Here is a 14,657-nt window from a genome sequence, read left to right on the forward strand (position 1 = left end):
CGGACCCGGTCGGAGATGCAGTTCGTGGCTGGGCTTTCCTGCGCGCCAGCGGCCTGCTGTGATAGCGGCCTGGTGCAGTGCTTCCTGCTTGGACCGGGACGCCTGAACTACCAGCCTGTTGAGAGAGCCCGAGGACTGGCGATCGGGCGTCCTGCTACCGTGCGGACCTGGTCGTGGATCCCGCTCGTGGCTCTGCTCTCCTGTGTACCAGCGGCCTGCTGTGATAGCGGCCTGGTGCAGTGCTTCCTGCTGGCCACCGGCGCGCCTGAGCTACCTGTCCGCCGCTTGAGCCCGACGTTATAGCGGCCGAGGCGTTACAGGCCAGGCGTTACTGGCCAGCTACAGCAGTGGCCTGGTGTTCTACCGGCCTGCTGTTTTCTTCTTGCTTCCGCGTCGTGGAAGGTGCGGCACGACAGCAGCGACGTAGCCACAACGACGCTCCACCGTCACAACCACCGTCACGGGAACCACAACGACGATGCATACGGGCGAGTGTTGAAGCATGAGTGCTAGGCACGTGTTTTATATGGAAGGACAACTTCCGGACTATATTCCACGTACATGTAAATCGTCTGTATGTAAACTGTATCGTGCTAGCGTGTCTGTTAAAGTCTGTGTTTCGTGTAGCAAGCTCCCGTCTGCCGTGTCATTATTAAAGGATCCTGCGCCCAACGGAAACACCGACAAGTTTGTTGTCGTTTTCTCATCACACATATCGTGGCACGTAGGACCCCAGAATTTAATCTTAACTTTTAACACTTATTACCACAAATATTTGAAAAAAATTATTATTGATTTCAATCGTTCATTCGTTCTTCTTTTCTTTCTTCAATCATTTATTCATTCAAGTACAGAAAGTGCATGAACATGAAAACATGCATGTTGTAAGCTAGGAGGTTACAATGGAAGCTTGGGCGCGTATCGCCCACGGTATATATTTTGGAGTAAATCATAAACGTCCTTACTAACTTCTTTATTCTTTTTTTCCGCTGCGTTGCGCAAAGTGCCATCGCTTTTGGCCGTTTCCCTTATTTCTGGCAGTGTCTTATCTTTGCAGTGAGGCGACCCCTTCTTTTTTTGACGTTCCTTCTTGTCGGTCGCTTTGTCGTTCAGTAATGTAATGGTGAGGAGAAAGATGGATTTCTTTCTTTCTTTTTTCCTTTGTTCTGAGCTAGAGCGACCAAGACCTGTTTCTTCTTTTTTTTTTTTGTAAGCTCATTTTCTACGCTTCTGCTGTCGCCCGTCAAAAGAATAGATGAGAAAGGAAGAGAATGATGGATGACCCTCTGGTCTTTCTTCGCCATACTCTGAGCTTCAAGGAATTCCGGCGAAGAAAGAAAGATACTACAAAGGACGGAACAAAGTTTGCTAATACTCCTATAAAATTTCCGAGGTAGCAGCGCCTCGTCGCCACGTTTAGGTACAAAGGGCTGACGACCAAGCTCAGTATGAAACAGCGCCAGAAATGAGCGCATCTAAACACGGCGAAGAAAGCGGTTTATGGTCAAGAAGTGCGGGCGAAGTATTCATGGGGATTAACAAATTGTCCCGCACCCACCTCCAAAAATTAATGATCGTTTTATGGTCGTTTGTCGTGTAGATAAAAACGGCCGATTGGCATTCAAGTGCTACCAACTCCAGGATGACCCTCCAACTCCAGGATGGTCCTAGGGATGGTCAACCAACTCCAGGATGGTCCTATAAAACGAGGATATTCCTGACTGCACTGTCAGAGGCACCGAAACTAAATTAATTACGACTTATTCACTTTTAATTGCACTTCGTGGTTTCAAGCAACGTCTCCCGCCGCACTAACTACCGCTTTGAATGCAGCATCCTGAACAATTTTTCGCATCCAGAAATGCTATGCAAATACTACAAGTAAGAAGACATGCATATCGAGTCAGTATAAAATAAATACGCGTACCCTAAGAAGGAAGAACAATGCAAACAAAAAACCTTGAAGGGGAACAAAACGGCACTTAACTCAACGTGGCAAATCCCTTGACTCGCTAACCCAATCAGTGAACGTAGGCTCCTAAGAGGTCTTAAGTGACCCTGCTTTGCAGGAGCGGCAAATCCTGTAGTGCAGCGCCTTCCACCTTTTATATCGCATCTGCCAAGAACGAAAGCACTTGACATAAAGCGGGTGGCCCAAACAAAGAGCATCAACACGCCACTAAAGCATGGGCTTGCAAGGCGGCGGGCAACGTATGCGGTGTCCGCAAATGAAAAAAAAAAAAAATACAGAGGAGTGGGGCCGCCAGGGTGGCAGGAGCCTTAAGCAAGAGCCGCGCTGCGACAGTAACAGTTGCGCCTGGCAGACACACTAATCCACCGCACTTGGGCTGCCATTCTGCTCGCTGACTGCGCACGCAAGGGGCCATCCCCGAAGTACTGTGCAACTACAGAAACGCTGTTCGCCCGCTCAATGGAGTATCTCAAGTTTGAAAAAAAAAAAACGAATTCGGTCGGTACGTCTATTTCACGGCGCAGACTACGCCATTGAAAGACAATTTGTATACGAACGTATACGAACACGAACACGTATACGAACACATATACGAACGCTGCGCGGTTCAGTTGTTGCTTTAGGATAACTATACATAGAGCTGGTTATATTATGTAACAAACTCGCTATTATCTTATCTAAAACTAAAATAACTTATCGAATACCCTTTAGCAAAAGCCAGCATAATACAGGCGATGTGTCGTTGCGTGCTTGATTTCATGTCTAATATACTGCACCATCTGGCTCTTTGCGAGGCTTTTGTGAATCTTGTGACTTTATTTTGGTAACTTCAGTTCTTCGCTCCCGTGTGCCGATAACTTATTCAAGCGTCAATCGTCACATGTGAAACCAAGTTATACTCCTTTCTTTTTTTCTTTTCACTGCGACGCCCACTTGCTGCTCTATAAAAAGATATCACTGCGAAGTACAGGCAAATTCTTACTCTGTTTTCTTCGAAATAAAGGTCAAGATAATGGCAATCGCGTTTCGGGCAAGGTTTATAAATTATACTTCATATTACTTTGGCAGTACCGCAGAACCAGGCTGTTCTGGAGCATCGTGAGTTATCTAAATTTAATGCAGTTCCGAACATGGTTACCATTTATTGTGGCCCAGTGTACGGTTGCGATAACGCAAAAGTATGCGGCCGCATGGAAGAGGGTTACACTTTTCCACTGCCCTAACTTAGAACACACTGCACGCAACTGTCAGGCTCCTCCGGCTGCAGGCTTCTATATCTCGCATTGACTGCTTTTGTGGGTAGTGGAAGAATGAGGCCGTCGGTAGCAACTTATTCTTCGGGAATTCAGTGGCTCCTTCTTTATTTATGCTCTAACTACGTAAGTGTCAGGCTCCTGAAAGAGATTGTGCCGGTCTACCCCGATCCCCAGCGTGCCTTCTTTCTCCTTTTACCAATGGTGCCTCGTTGCCCTGTCTTTACTTTTGTTGACACATTCAGGAATTCATTCAATAAGATTCCCGTGTTTACATAAGCCTAAACAGAACACAAACTGGAACATTCGAGACTATTGGCCCATTTGGGCATTTTAATTCAAAAATGCAAAATAACAGAACCTGTCTTGCCTGGCAAGCAGGCGCTCAACATGCAATGCCTAAATGCAAGAAATAGCCTTACACAAGTGCTACGTTTGTCTGGGGCCCGAACGCGAGAGATTAAGCTCTGAAGAATTCCCTATTTCCGGACACTTCAATCGATTCGTTCACTACTGGCGCCTTCTACGTGACGATGACAACGTGTACATAAATATCCGTGCCTTGCCTATTCTCTATGCAATGTCTTCCTTTCATTGACCCTCCCAAACAGTTCTGCTTTTCTTTCATGCTCTCCTTCTGCGCACACAACAAGGAACAGGAATATAGGATCATTTGGTCATCTGCCTGGTGTGGTGAAGCGAAGGGCAAAATATGAGCGTATGAAATATTTGGTCGCTAATGCCCAATGAGCAAGCCGCCAACGTTTGCTTTGAATGAAGATGCCTCGCACGGCCACCTTCAGTTGCCAATCAAAGCCCCCCCCCCCCCCCCCCCCCTTCCTTAAAAAAAACGTTAATCTGTTTCAGGGGTCTCCCTCTCTTTGCTCGAGCGTGTGGCTCCGTGAACATGAACACATGAACATGGGACCACCAGTGTCCCTGCTTTGGTCACTGAGACTGCTTCAAGAAGTCTGTAACCGCAGCGGCAGCTCAGTGGCTATGACGTTGCGCTGCTAAGCTCGCGGTCGCGGGTTGGACTCGGCTGCGGTGGCCGCATTTCGATGGGGATGAAATGCAACAACGCTCCTGTACTTAGATTTAGGTGCACGTTTAACAACTCCAGATGTTCAAAACGCTTGACACGCAAAACTTCAGAATTTCAATAAAGTTCATTTAAGAACTATATGTGCAGTGTCAGACGCTTTCAACACCTCTGCGACTCGACGTCAATCAGCGCAAGCGAATCTTGAGGCGAGCTCTGAGCGCCAACCTAAAGCGCGAGTGCCTCTGTCAGGCGCGACCTGCTAACGCTGCAATTTCAGAAATTTGAATTGCTGCTCACGGATGCGCGAGAACACAAGCTGTCATGTATAAAACTGCCGTACTCTGAAATTCTTTTAATTTATGGACCAGAAAGGTCGTGTCAGGTGGGAGGCGATGCGAAAGGCGCTTGTGAACAAACTTGTTGGCTGAATGGTTCTTCTTGAAAGCCTAACTAACTTGCCGGGAACTTTGCATTTTGTTTACTTGGTGGAATGCATGTTAAGTTTCTCGAATACAAAGTCGTTCAAGGCAGAGCGGGAAACTGAAAACTAGACCGTGTAGGATAGAAAAAAAAACGTACTTCATAGAGAACAAAGAAGTTAGCTTTCTCACGATCAATAGAACAAAAAGTGTACGCTGGTCGACCTCATGTTGGAAAGGTGCGCAGTGAACCATGGACTTCTTTTTAAAAAAAAAAGCCTTGGACTTCGGAAACTTCGGTAAAAAAACCCGGAAACTTCGGAAGAAACTGGCCGGAAAGTATGCGAAACGAGTGTGAATATTTTATTGTCAGCAGGGGCGTGAAGGGCTAAGGATGTTTCGGGCTGCTATCCGTCGATAACGCATGGATTGACAGTATACTGATGCACGTGCCCGCGGCATTTTCACTCTTATTGGTTCTTCGAGTTACGCTTAAACTTCTTATTCTATGCACAAAAGGCAGTTTTGTAATCTTACTGCAATCACATACAGGCTTACTCTCGGCGAGAAGGCGTCGTTGAAAAAGAAACATGCCAAGAATGCAACCTATTACTGTAGCTAATTTTTCGATAGTTGACATCCTCGAACCTCATCCTCGAATCTAGCACGCATTAAACAGTGCAAAGTACGGGACTTGTACTTAAAGTATCGAGCACCCAAGTTACTGCGTACCAGAAGTAGCCCGAAAATTCGCAACGCAGTCGTTCGGCCTTCAGTGCTTGTAGCAAACGTAGAACTTCTATTCCTAATTACCACTGACACCTATAGTCTTCGAGGCACCTCCTTGCATTACGACCAGCCGTTAAGGCCAAACAGGGAAGCTGAAGTATCCATTCTTTGTTGCAAATGTGTCTCGCCAAGAGCACGCTGCGAGCTCAGCAATGGCAAATGTCTGGAAGAACATTTCGAGAGTCCCCATTAACATAACTAGTGAATAAAAGAGGGAAACAACAACAGCGCGAGAACGGAAGGGAAAAGAACCTGCACCTGCACGAATTAAGTGATGTGGTGAGGGGGAACACAAAGCGACGTTCGCCACATAACGAAACGGCTACTTGCTCAATGGCTGAATGGAGTGAGATCTTAAATCTCTCCAGTAAAAAGAGCATGTTGCTACCTCCCCTTGGAGAGTGCGAAATAATGGCTCTCTACGTGCTTCTCAACTCGCATCCCCACCGCTGTGGAATGCGCAGAATGGTTCGGGCAGGATACTTCAGTTCCTTCTCAGGGCAGGAATCGTTACTGCATTAGAAAGGAGAGAAGGTAGAATAGGGGTGGGAAGTGGATCTGTTCGGTCTTCTCGTCCGAGAAACCAGTGGCTCGGAGACGTATGCTCGGAAAGAGCTTGTGTTAACTGCTCCCCAGACGTCGTACGCTAAAGTTCGAGAGCTCCGCAACAAACATTTAAAAAAATTGGAGAAGTGTGGTAACGTGCGGTAGGATCAACAGAAACTGGCATTACCCTACGTGGTGCATTCTTGCGAAGGTGCACCGAGAGGATTCGCCGCTAGGCGCCAGTGCACGCCTTCAGAGCAATACAAGGATACAAATCATAAGGCAAATGCTGCTGTTTTCTCAACCCGTGCCCTAACGTCTGCGTTGCATAAAAACGAACTTTGTTTCAGCACAGTGTCGTTCTGACATGTTTTGCAACTGACGACTGCCAATTTTCTTCTGACAAGGTGAGTGAGTGATTGATTGATTGATTGATTGATTGATTGATTGATTGATTGATTGATTGAGTGAGTGAGTGAGTGAGTGAGTGAGTGAGTGAGTGAGTGAGTGAGTGAGTGAGTGAGTGAGTGAGTGAGTGAGTGAGTGAGTGAGTGAGTGAGTGAGTGAGTGAGTGAGTGAGTGAGTGAGTGAGTGAGTGAGTGAGTGAGTGAGTGAGTGCGCGCGCGCGCGTGCGTGCGTGCGTGCGTGAGTGAGTGAGTGCATGCGTGTTTCAAAAACGCTCCCCACATTGTTTCTATATAAACACATACTAAATCACAAGACCCTAGTAGCATTAGACAAGACTAACCGGAAAAAGGAATGGTTCGAGCCTACGAAAAAATGTCGCAGCGAACGCAGCAATTCCATTACCAGTGACCCGTTTCCGTCCGCAGTAAGGAAAAAAAACGTGGTCGTCTAGCTGGTGAAGAGAGATTGCAGTGGAGAAAGTACGAGCGAGACGAAAAGTTATTGCATTTGCTTCAGTATTAACATTGCTGCACGATATACTAAATAGAGCACGCCGTGAGAGAGAAACTGAAGCCGGAGTACTCACCAGTGGCATTGCACCAAGGCTAAGTGCAAATAGCGCTTCGGTTTCAACAGGAGTCTTAGAGTGGAGTACCTGGCAGCCTGGTGAACCTACCACAAAGACTAGAAAGTCACTCGTGCCATCTTGAATGAACTTTCTTGTGTGTGGGCAGAAACTAAGTTTTAGCCTTTAAGAAGATCTCTCAACCTAAGGAAAAGCGTTTCTATTTACTTAATTAGCAAAGCCAGACAAATAAAGCAACGCAATAAAGGCGAAAAAGATGTTCCAAACATCAAATCTGCACACTTAATAGAGTTACGACAGAAAGTCTGGAGAGTTATCAGTGAACTTTCCAGAAGAACTATTGCGGTAAAGGAACCCAGGCTAAGCCTTCTTTCTTTTTTTCCTTTTCATTTTAAGTACACTTTGCTGACGTTAAAAACGTTGTGTTCTGACGAGATATATGATCAACTTTTAGGGTACACTGCGGCGTAATTTATTACGGGTCGCTTCTCCTATCGCTTTATGAACGCTTGAGTAATCAAAGCATTCCCGAAGTGGATATCTTGAAGTAAGACGAATGTATCCTCGGCATGTGCTCAACAACTTTCATCAGAAACCCAGCGTGCTATCCTCCCAGGTATGGTTGTCGGGCCCTATAAGGTTTTGAGCTAAATCTCCTCGCACTGTTGTGGTAAAGTAACTCGAACTAGAAGAAAGGATGTCACAAGTCAGCACCAAAAGGATGGCATAAATTGTGTCTGCTTCAGTAAATACAGGTTTCTTTTACGCAGTATTGTCAGTTCATTTGAGGAAATAATAAGTTTTGCTTGAGAAGTCATTCGTTTAGGGTGTAAAAGGATAACCGCATAATTATGGACGATGGTGTTTATTCGATGTTTATGTAGTACGAGAACACAGAACTACTGTACCACGATGGCCGCAAGACAAGTGTGCTTTTAGGAAGGCAATGACCACTGAATCAAGAGCGCTATGTAATTGCAAAGGTTGCGTAGCCATCACGACAAAGCCACTAATGCCGTCGCTTTCAATTCCGTCCTTGAGACTGGAAGAGGCATTCTAATCAAGCGATAGCTCGTTGCGATAACCGCTGTCTCAACTGCAACTGAAACCGCATATTTCGACATGCTTTATATTGAAGCCCATGCCATGACACCTCATCACGATGCAGCTAAGAAGAATAAGTAGATTTTATTTCGGATACGTCGAAAGCATCGCATAATTAGTACGACAGGTAAGCGACATGTCGAACAAAAATTACTTGTCAATTAGGTGACATATAGACTGTATTGCCCCAAACAGCATGGCAAGATTAAGTACATTGTACCGTTATACGACGACATATGAGTATGATCGAGGCGATAACGTCGGCATTGGGAAAGCGTTACTTAAGTGTGGCTTATGGAACTTGCCATTGAGGGAGCAGGAGAGACACTTCAGTGAAACAGCAAGTCTAACAAATATATACTAAATGTATTAGGTAACAGAGCTCTTATGGTACTTTCTTTCAAGATGAAGATGCCTTCTTATATAGGTAAGTCTCTCAGTAGAGCTGGGTTGCTGGAAAAGTGTAGTTTGCCCACAAGTACTATACGGTGTTTGTTCAAACCACAGTTCCCATGGAATTCCTCACCGTTCGCTCTTCTGAAGCTGCCTCTGAGAGCGCCGAGGAATCTTAACTACACGGGGTGATGAATCACCAAAGGGACCCACGAGGTGGAAAGGCCTCTCACAAAACGCCTTTTCCGAATTACTCGGCTACGAAACAAAGCGATGCCACTTATTCAGCGGCAAGGACCGTGAGCGAAAACAATGGCCGCTATACAAAAGACTCGCATTAGGTCCCGCCAGGTTTATAGTGATCAAAATACCCGAGCGAACTGTAGTACTCGGTTTCGTGATGCTAAACAACGTGAGCATAATACGAGCCTAAACTTTTGAAGAGCCAACTTCTATCTCAAGTTTCCCATTGGTCTGCAATTATTAAACAACAAATTCTATGTTGTGTACGTTAATACCAGCAAGAAATTATCCTCTTGTGGCTTAAACGCAGCAGTAAGCGTAAAAAAAAAAAACGCATATACATTATAAACACGAAATAAACAAAAGGACGCACAAGCCACTTTTTATTTCCTGCATTAAAGCATACCTAGGATGGAAGCAGGAAATGAGTTAAATTAACACGTTAGGTAAAGTGAAGTTAAGTGAACATTTAAACGCAGGCGAGCTTATCCAGGTGTTCATTTCGAATAAAAAAAATTTCTCATAAACGATTTAGATTACGGTACGCTAGTAAACCGCTTTTCAAGCCCTTTATGCATGCAGTTATTGTTGGCGGAGCTCTCAACTTGTGTATGACTTGTATCGTATGACATACGACTCGTATCGTATGACGATTTTACTGTATGACTCACAAGGAGTAGTAGGGACAATGAAACAGAAACCAGGCGGTGTATGTGTCTCGCCGTTGCAAAAAATGCATTCCATATCTTCTGCTCGGAAACCAAAGAAGTGAGTCAAGAAGCCTTAGTGAATGACGCTGAAAAGAGCTGTGAAAAGCGTGGAAGCCTGCCGATATCGCAACGACGCTTTCGACATGCTACAGGAGGTGCTTCGCAAGAGCAGCATAGGCCATTGACTGCAACCTCGCAGAAAATTGGGCACCTGACCACTGGCGAGGTACGTGAGTCTTGTGGCAGGATGGTGGCGTTCCCTGGAGGGATGGTTTCCGATTGGTGCGGTGTACAAGTTGTCTCGTGTAATTGAAGCAACCACATGGAGCAAACAGTCAATGACGCCGCCGAAATACGAGGGGGAATATTATTGTTTTTTTTGCGATTAACTGTGGGATTATGTTATGGGTGACGGTTAAATGTGCGATAAACTTCACATATTTATTAACACCAAAAAGAAAAAAAAAAGAAAGGAAAGGGAAGAAATGACTACGGGACCCAATGGAAGCCAGATTTGCAACCTCTCCACGCTGCGAACACTGCTGTACCAACGAGTTACAATGACGCCTGTCTTTGCGTCCCTTTTCGTGCGAATTCATGCGCACGTATTCATACCCGAGCCCTGGGAGAGTTAGCAAATGCACCGCACTCCTATCCTATCCGCACGGCCATGGTGGACTGCTCTGCCAAGTGTATAGGATGCAGGGCCAGTCAAGCCTCAAGAAGGCTTTTTACCTGTCATCCTCAACATTGCATTTGCCTCGTAATGTTGGAATAAATATTTTGATTTGATTTGATTTTATTCATATGTTCCTTCTCGCTCGTAGATGGAATAGTACAGCGTAGGTGGATATACGCAAAACCAGTATTGCTTGCAGTTGTCTTGACCTACTCAGAATATTTTAAACCTATAGCTTTATTCAGTTACTACGGAGAGAGAAAGAGAGAGGAAACATTTATTTGGACCATCGAGGTCGTTGATCTTGAGGACGAGTGGGTGGTGTCCTCACTCCAGGACTCCACTACTGGCCATGGCTGCTCGACGTACCTGCTGGACGAGAGCTTCTTGTCCCGCCAGGGTATCGCCGGTCAGCTGTACCTCCCACACCGCTCAAATGACGTGCTAGGCGTCTTTAAGTGTTGATGTTTGCCCCCGCACTCCCACGAGATGTGCAACTTTGGATGGTTGGACGATCCTGCACAATGAACAGTGGCACGTAACCTGTGACCGAAGTTGTCTACTAGCTTGGACCACTAGGTACGTGCTGGCAGCTCCCTTGCCGAGCATACAACATGTGCAACTGCGTATGTATCTGAATAAGCAACTTGCTGCTGGCTGTTGTCTCGCCAAGTAGACAACTTGGCTCACGGTGTATGTGTGACTGGGTAGGTGCCCGAACAGAACACTTGGGCACTGCGTGTGTGACATTGGTCCTGCAGAATGGATGTGCCAAAGTGAAACAAAGAGTATACCTTCCATATATCACAGCGATAGTGCCCCATCTGCAACAGACACCTGTGCGTCGAGCGTGACATTGCCACTTTGTGTGTCTGATGATGTGCGAAAACCACGATCTAGTACGAAGCATGCCGTGGCGAGGTACTCCAACTTAATTTTGACCATCTGGTGTTCTTTCGTGAGCACCCAATGCGATTTATTTTGCATTCCGCCCGCGTGGTATTGCGGCCGAAGTGGCCAGGGCCGAGCCCGCGAGCTCGAACTGACCCGAGCCACGCCAGAGCCACTGAGCTACTGTGGCGGGTGTGAGCCGACATCGTGAAAAGCACCATTGGCGCCCGAAGAAAAAAAAAAGGTCTCTTTATAAATCGGTGTGCCCAATTAGGTGCGAGCAGCTATAGTGCTTTTTCTCTCCGTTTCATTCTCTCTTTTCGTTCCTGCATCCCCTTCCCACAGGGCAGGGTAGCAAACCTGGAGAGGGTGTTGCTGAATGTTCTAGCGAGAACAAAGGTACAGGAAGTATAAAATTGTCGATGCAGACTTTGAGGCATTGTATCACTGAAAGAAAGTGCAGTGAAGCGCCCTGTTCTTGCTTTTTATTTGCTACGTTATGTTCATTCCTGCCAAGAAAACGCGACATTGGTTCTTACATATATGAACAAATTCGTAACTCAGGGTAAGCACGGTTGGCCACCAATGGCAGTCCGCAAGTGGACGCCGCAGGAAGACATGGCTGTGGATACAAAGTAGATTGATGATCGGCTTTGTGCACATACTACACGTCTTGGCAATTAACTAATCGGAACTGCACCTTGCGACTGTAATGGTGATCTGGAGCTTAGGCCTCTCTCCTTACAAGCGAGATGCCTGCGACCATGGAATTTGTCTTGAGGCCCTTGCTGCTTTCTGCTGCAGCTCATTCCCGGCAACTCATTAGATCATGGCAGTGCCTTAGATGCAGTATTAGCTTACCATCTCAGTCGATGCCCCATAAGCCTAGAGGTAGTACGACAGAATCAGTGATTCTGACAGCTTACGGGCTAAATGCGGCTTTATCCGCGCATGTGATTGCCTAAGGATTAGGCTTCCAGACAGGTACCGCCAGTTGAGCACCTTTCCAGTTGTTCACTCGTCTTTGAAGATAGCCAGTGCTTGCTTACACCCTGCGGGCTAACACAAACCTCATTTCTATCTTTCCTTTCTGTTCTCAGTTTACTTATCGCAGAGTAAGTGAGACAAGAAACGTAAAGGCAAGGAGGTTAACCAGACGCACGCGACGGTTTGCTATCCTGCAGTGTGGGAAGTAGATGAAGGAACGAAAAGAGAGATTGAAGGGGAGACAAAAAAATTATAGCTACTCGCACCTGATGGTGCACACCGATTTATAAAAAGACCTGTTGATTTGAGGAACTGCTGTAGCGCTGCTGTTGCAACCTGCGCCGACCACGTTCACGGTCACTGTCCTTCGGATCTTCATCGTTGAAAAAGGTCTTTAGTCTAGCCGTTTTAATGCTATTCCGTTCTGCTAATAGACCGAATTTAACAAGCAACCGTGAAAAGCTTGAATAAATGCGTCACATGAAGAGAAACTAATAGTAAAAGCTGCATGGTGGCAGAACAGAGAGAACGTTCGTGACGCTATACCCGACATGATTGTCCGAGAGTTGCACTTTATTATTGCGAAAAAGAAATGTTTACCACCACCCCATGGAAACACCCCATATGCCTGATATCCCATAATCCTCAATGAACATGAATGGGGATACCATTTAGAGGCCCATATCTTCCCATACACCATAAAAAATTTGCCGTAATTGAAGGCGGTTAAACCAAGTTTGTCGAGCGATAGCACGATTTTGCTTTCTTTGGGAAAGGACACAGACGCTGCTCGGCGTGTGAGCAGCAGCGAGCGAATTGAACTTCATGCTGCGTCTCGCTTCAGTGTGAACTAAGCGTCGAAAGCACAGCGCATACGAAGCTACCAGCATTCGGCGCACACACACCAAAGGTCATGGGTTCGAGTGCTTTAATAAACTCTATATTATTAACTGTGTGGTAAATAACATTGCCCAAACGCCAAAGGTAGTGGTTTCTACTCCCACATAAGCTTGAGGGTCGGACTACCACCGAAGGTCGTGGGTTCGAGTGCCTGAATTAACTCTATCTTAATTAACAGGATGACGACGGTGACCCGCTCACCACCAGAATTGTTGCTCGAGCATTCCGCCGGTGGGGGCAGGCTAAGTCCCAGTTTGACCTTGGCTGATCTTGAAGGTCAGATTTACTGGAACCAGGCGTTTTCTGGGTTTGTACGTGGAGTAGTAGAGCTATCGCTCTACAATGCAATAAACATACCAAACCCCCGTATCCAATATACATATAAGCATATGGAAATCTCCTATAACTCGTATGTTCCAATATATCTTATGGGAGATGTCCCATATGTCTTTTCCTTTTTTCTTTCTTTTTTCTATCTCTTTTCTTTTCTTTCACTGATAGAGGAGTAGCAAAGATGGTGCCGAAATATCTATTAGCATATAGCTATATAGTTGCCAAATCACCTTTATAAAAAGTCGAAATGAGGGAGAGGGTGCTATTCGCTTTATTCTTCCTCATATATTCTATTTTGTCAGTTTATATATGTATATACGTATAATCAACGACTTTCTCACAATTCAGGCGATTGTTCTGTTTCATTTTAAGCTTTGCGAAAAAGTCATTTTTTAACGAGTAAATTAAAATTCGAGAAATCTCAGTGCAGGGGATGTGCGAAGAGCACCACACTGTTTGTATCCGAATTTTAAATGATCAGCTACATAGAGCATGCAACTTGCTTACTTTGACGTAAAACACTGCTTCCTAGACCAAACACTTGATCCCATTCCTAGACAACAAGCCTATAGTTAAACCTTAAGGTTAATCATATGTATAAATAAATCCGCTCGTGTTTAACGGCGCTGTTAAATTGTTACGTTTATAATACGTCACGCGTCACGTAGATTACTTCGCTCACGATAGCTTTGATATCTGTGGCCGCTTCTTGGAATTTTCTCACGTTTGATGTGTGCCCAGTGCAACGGCAGTTATAGGATAGAATATAGCACCCCAGCTTGGGCTGTGACGTTTCGGCCATAAAAACAGTGGGAGCACAAATCAAAAGTTCGCGCTTCTTTAATGAGTTTCGCCTACCATTGCTCAGATATTGCTTGCCATACTTAGAAAAGACGACGACACTGTTAACTTTGGGGTACAGCTTTTCATCCTTCTTGAAATGAGAGTGCACTCTCTTCTTTTAGGGAATTATAAATCCCAATATAGACGACAGTGTACTAATAAAGACGGCGAGAGCAGTTTCAGGGAACCCTTATAGGTCATGGAAAAAGTGTGCCTTTACACTCTCAAGCTTTTCGCTGTAGCAAAAATGAAAAATATCAGCCGCCTTTACACGAGCCTAAGCGAGATTTTTAGGCGTCTCTGAACGCTGTTATCTTTAAGGCGCCAACCTCTAGGCTTTGCCGTGGGCTCATAAATAGTAGACATTTGCCATTATTTTAGAGCCACCGGCAACTTCGTAACTCGTTTTGCATATGTTTTGAGTTTCATTGCAGAAGTATCGCAAGTTATTACAGGTTCGCAGCAACGCTAACGTGGCACGTTCTTACCCATTCGGAGAATGAATGTTTCGAGGTGACGCAGTGCGCTGCGCCGCCAGCTTGCAACATCTATGCAT

The sequence above is a fragment of the Dermacentor silvarum genome, chromosome 4 (assembly GCF_013339745.2).
Source record: "Dermacentor silvarum isolate Dsil-2018 chromosome 4, BIME_Dsil_1.4, whole genome shotgun sequence".
NCBI lineage: Eukaryota > Metazoa > Arthropoda > Arachnida > Ixodida > Ixodidae > Dermacentor > Dermacentor silvarum.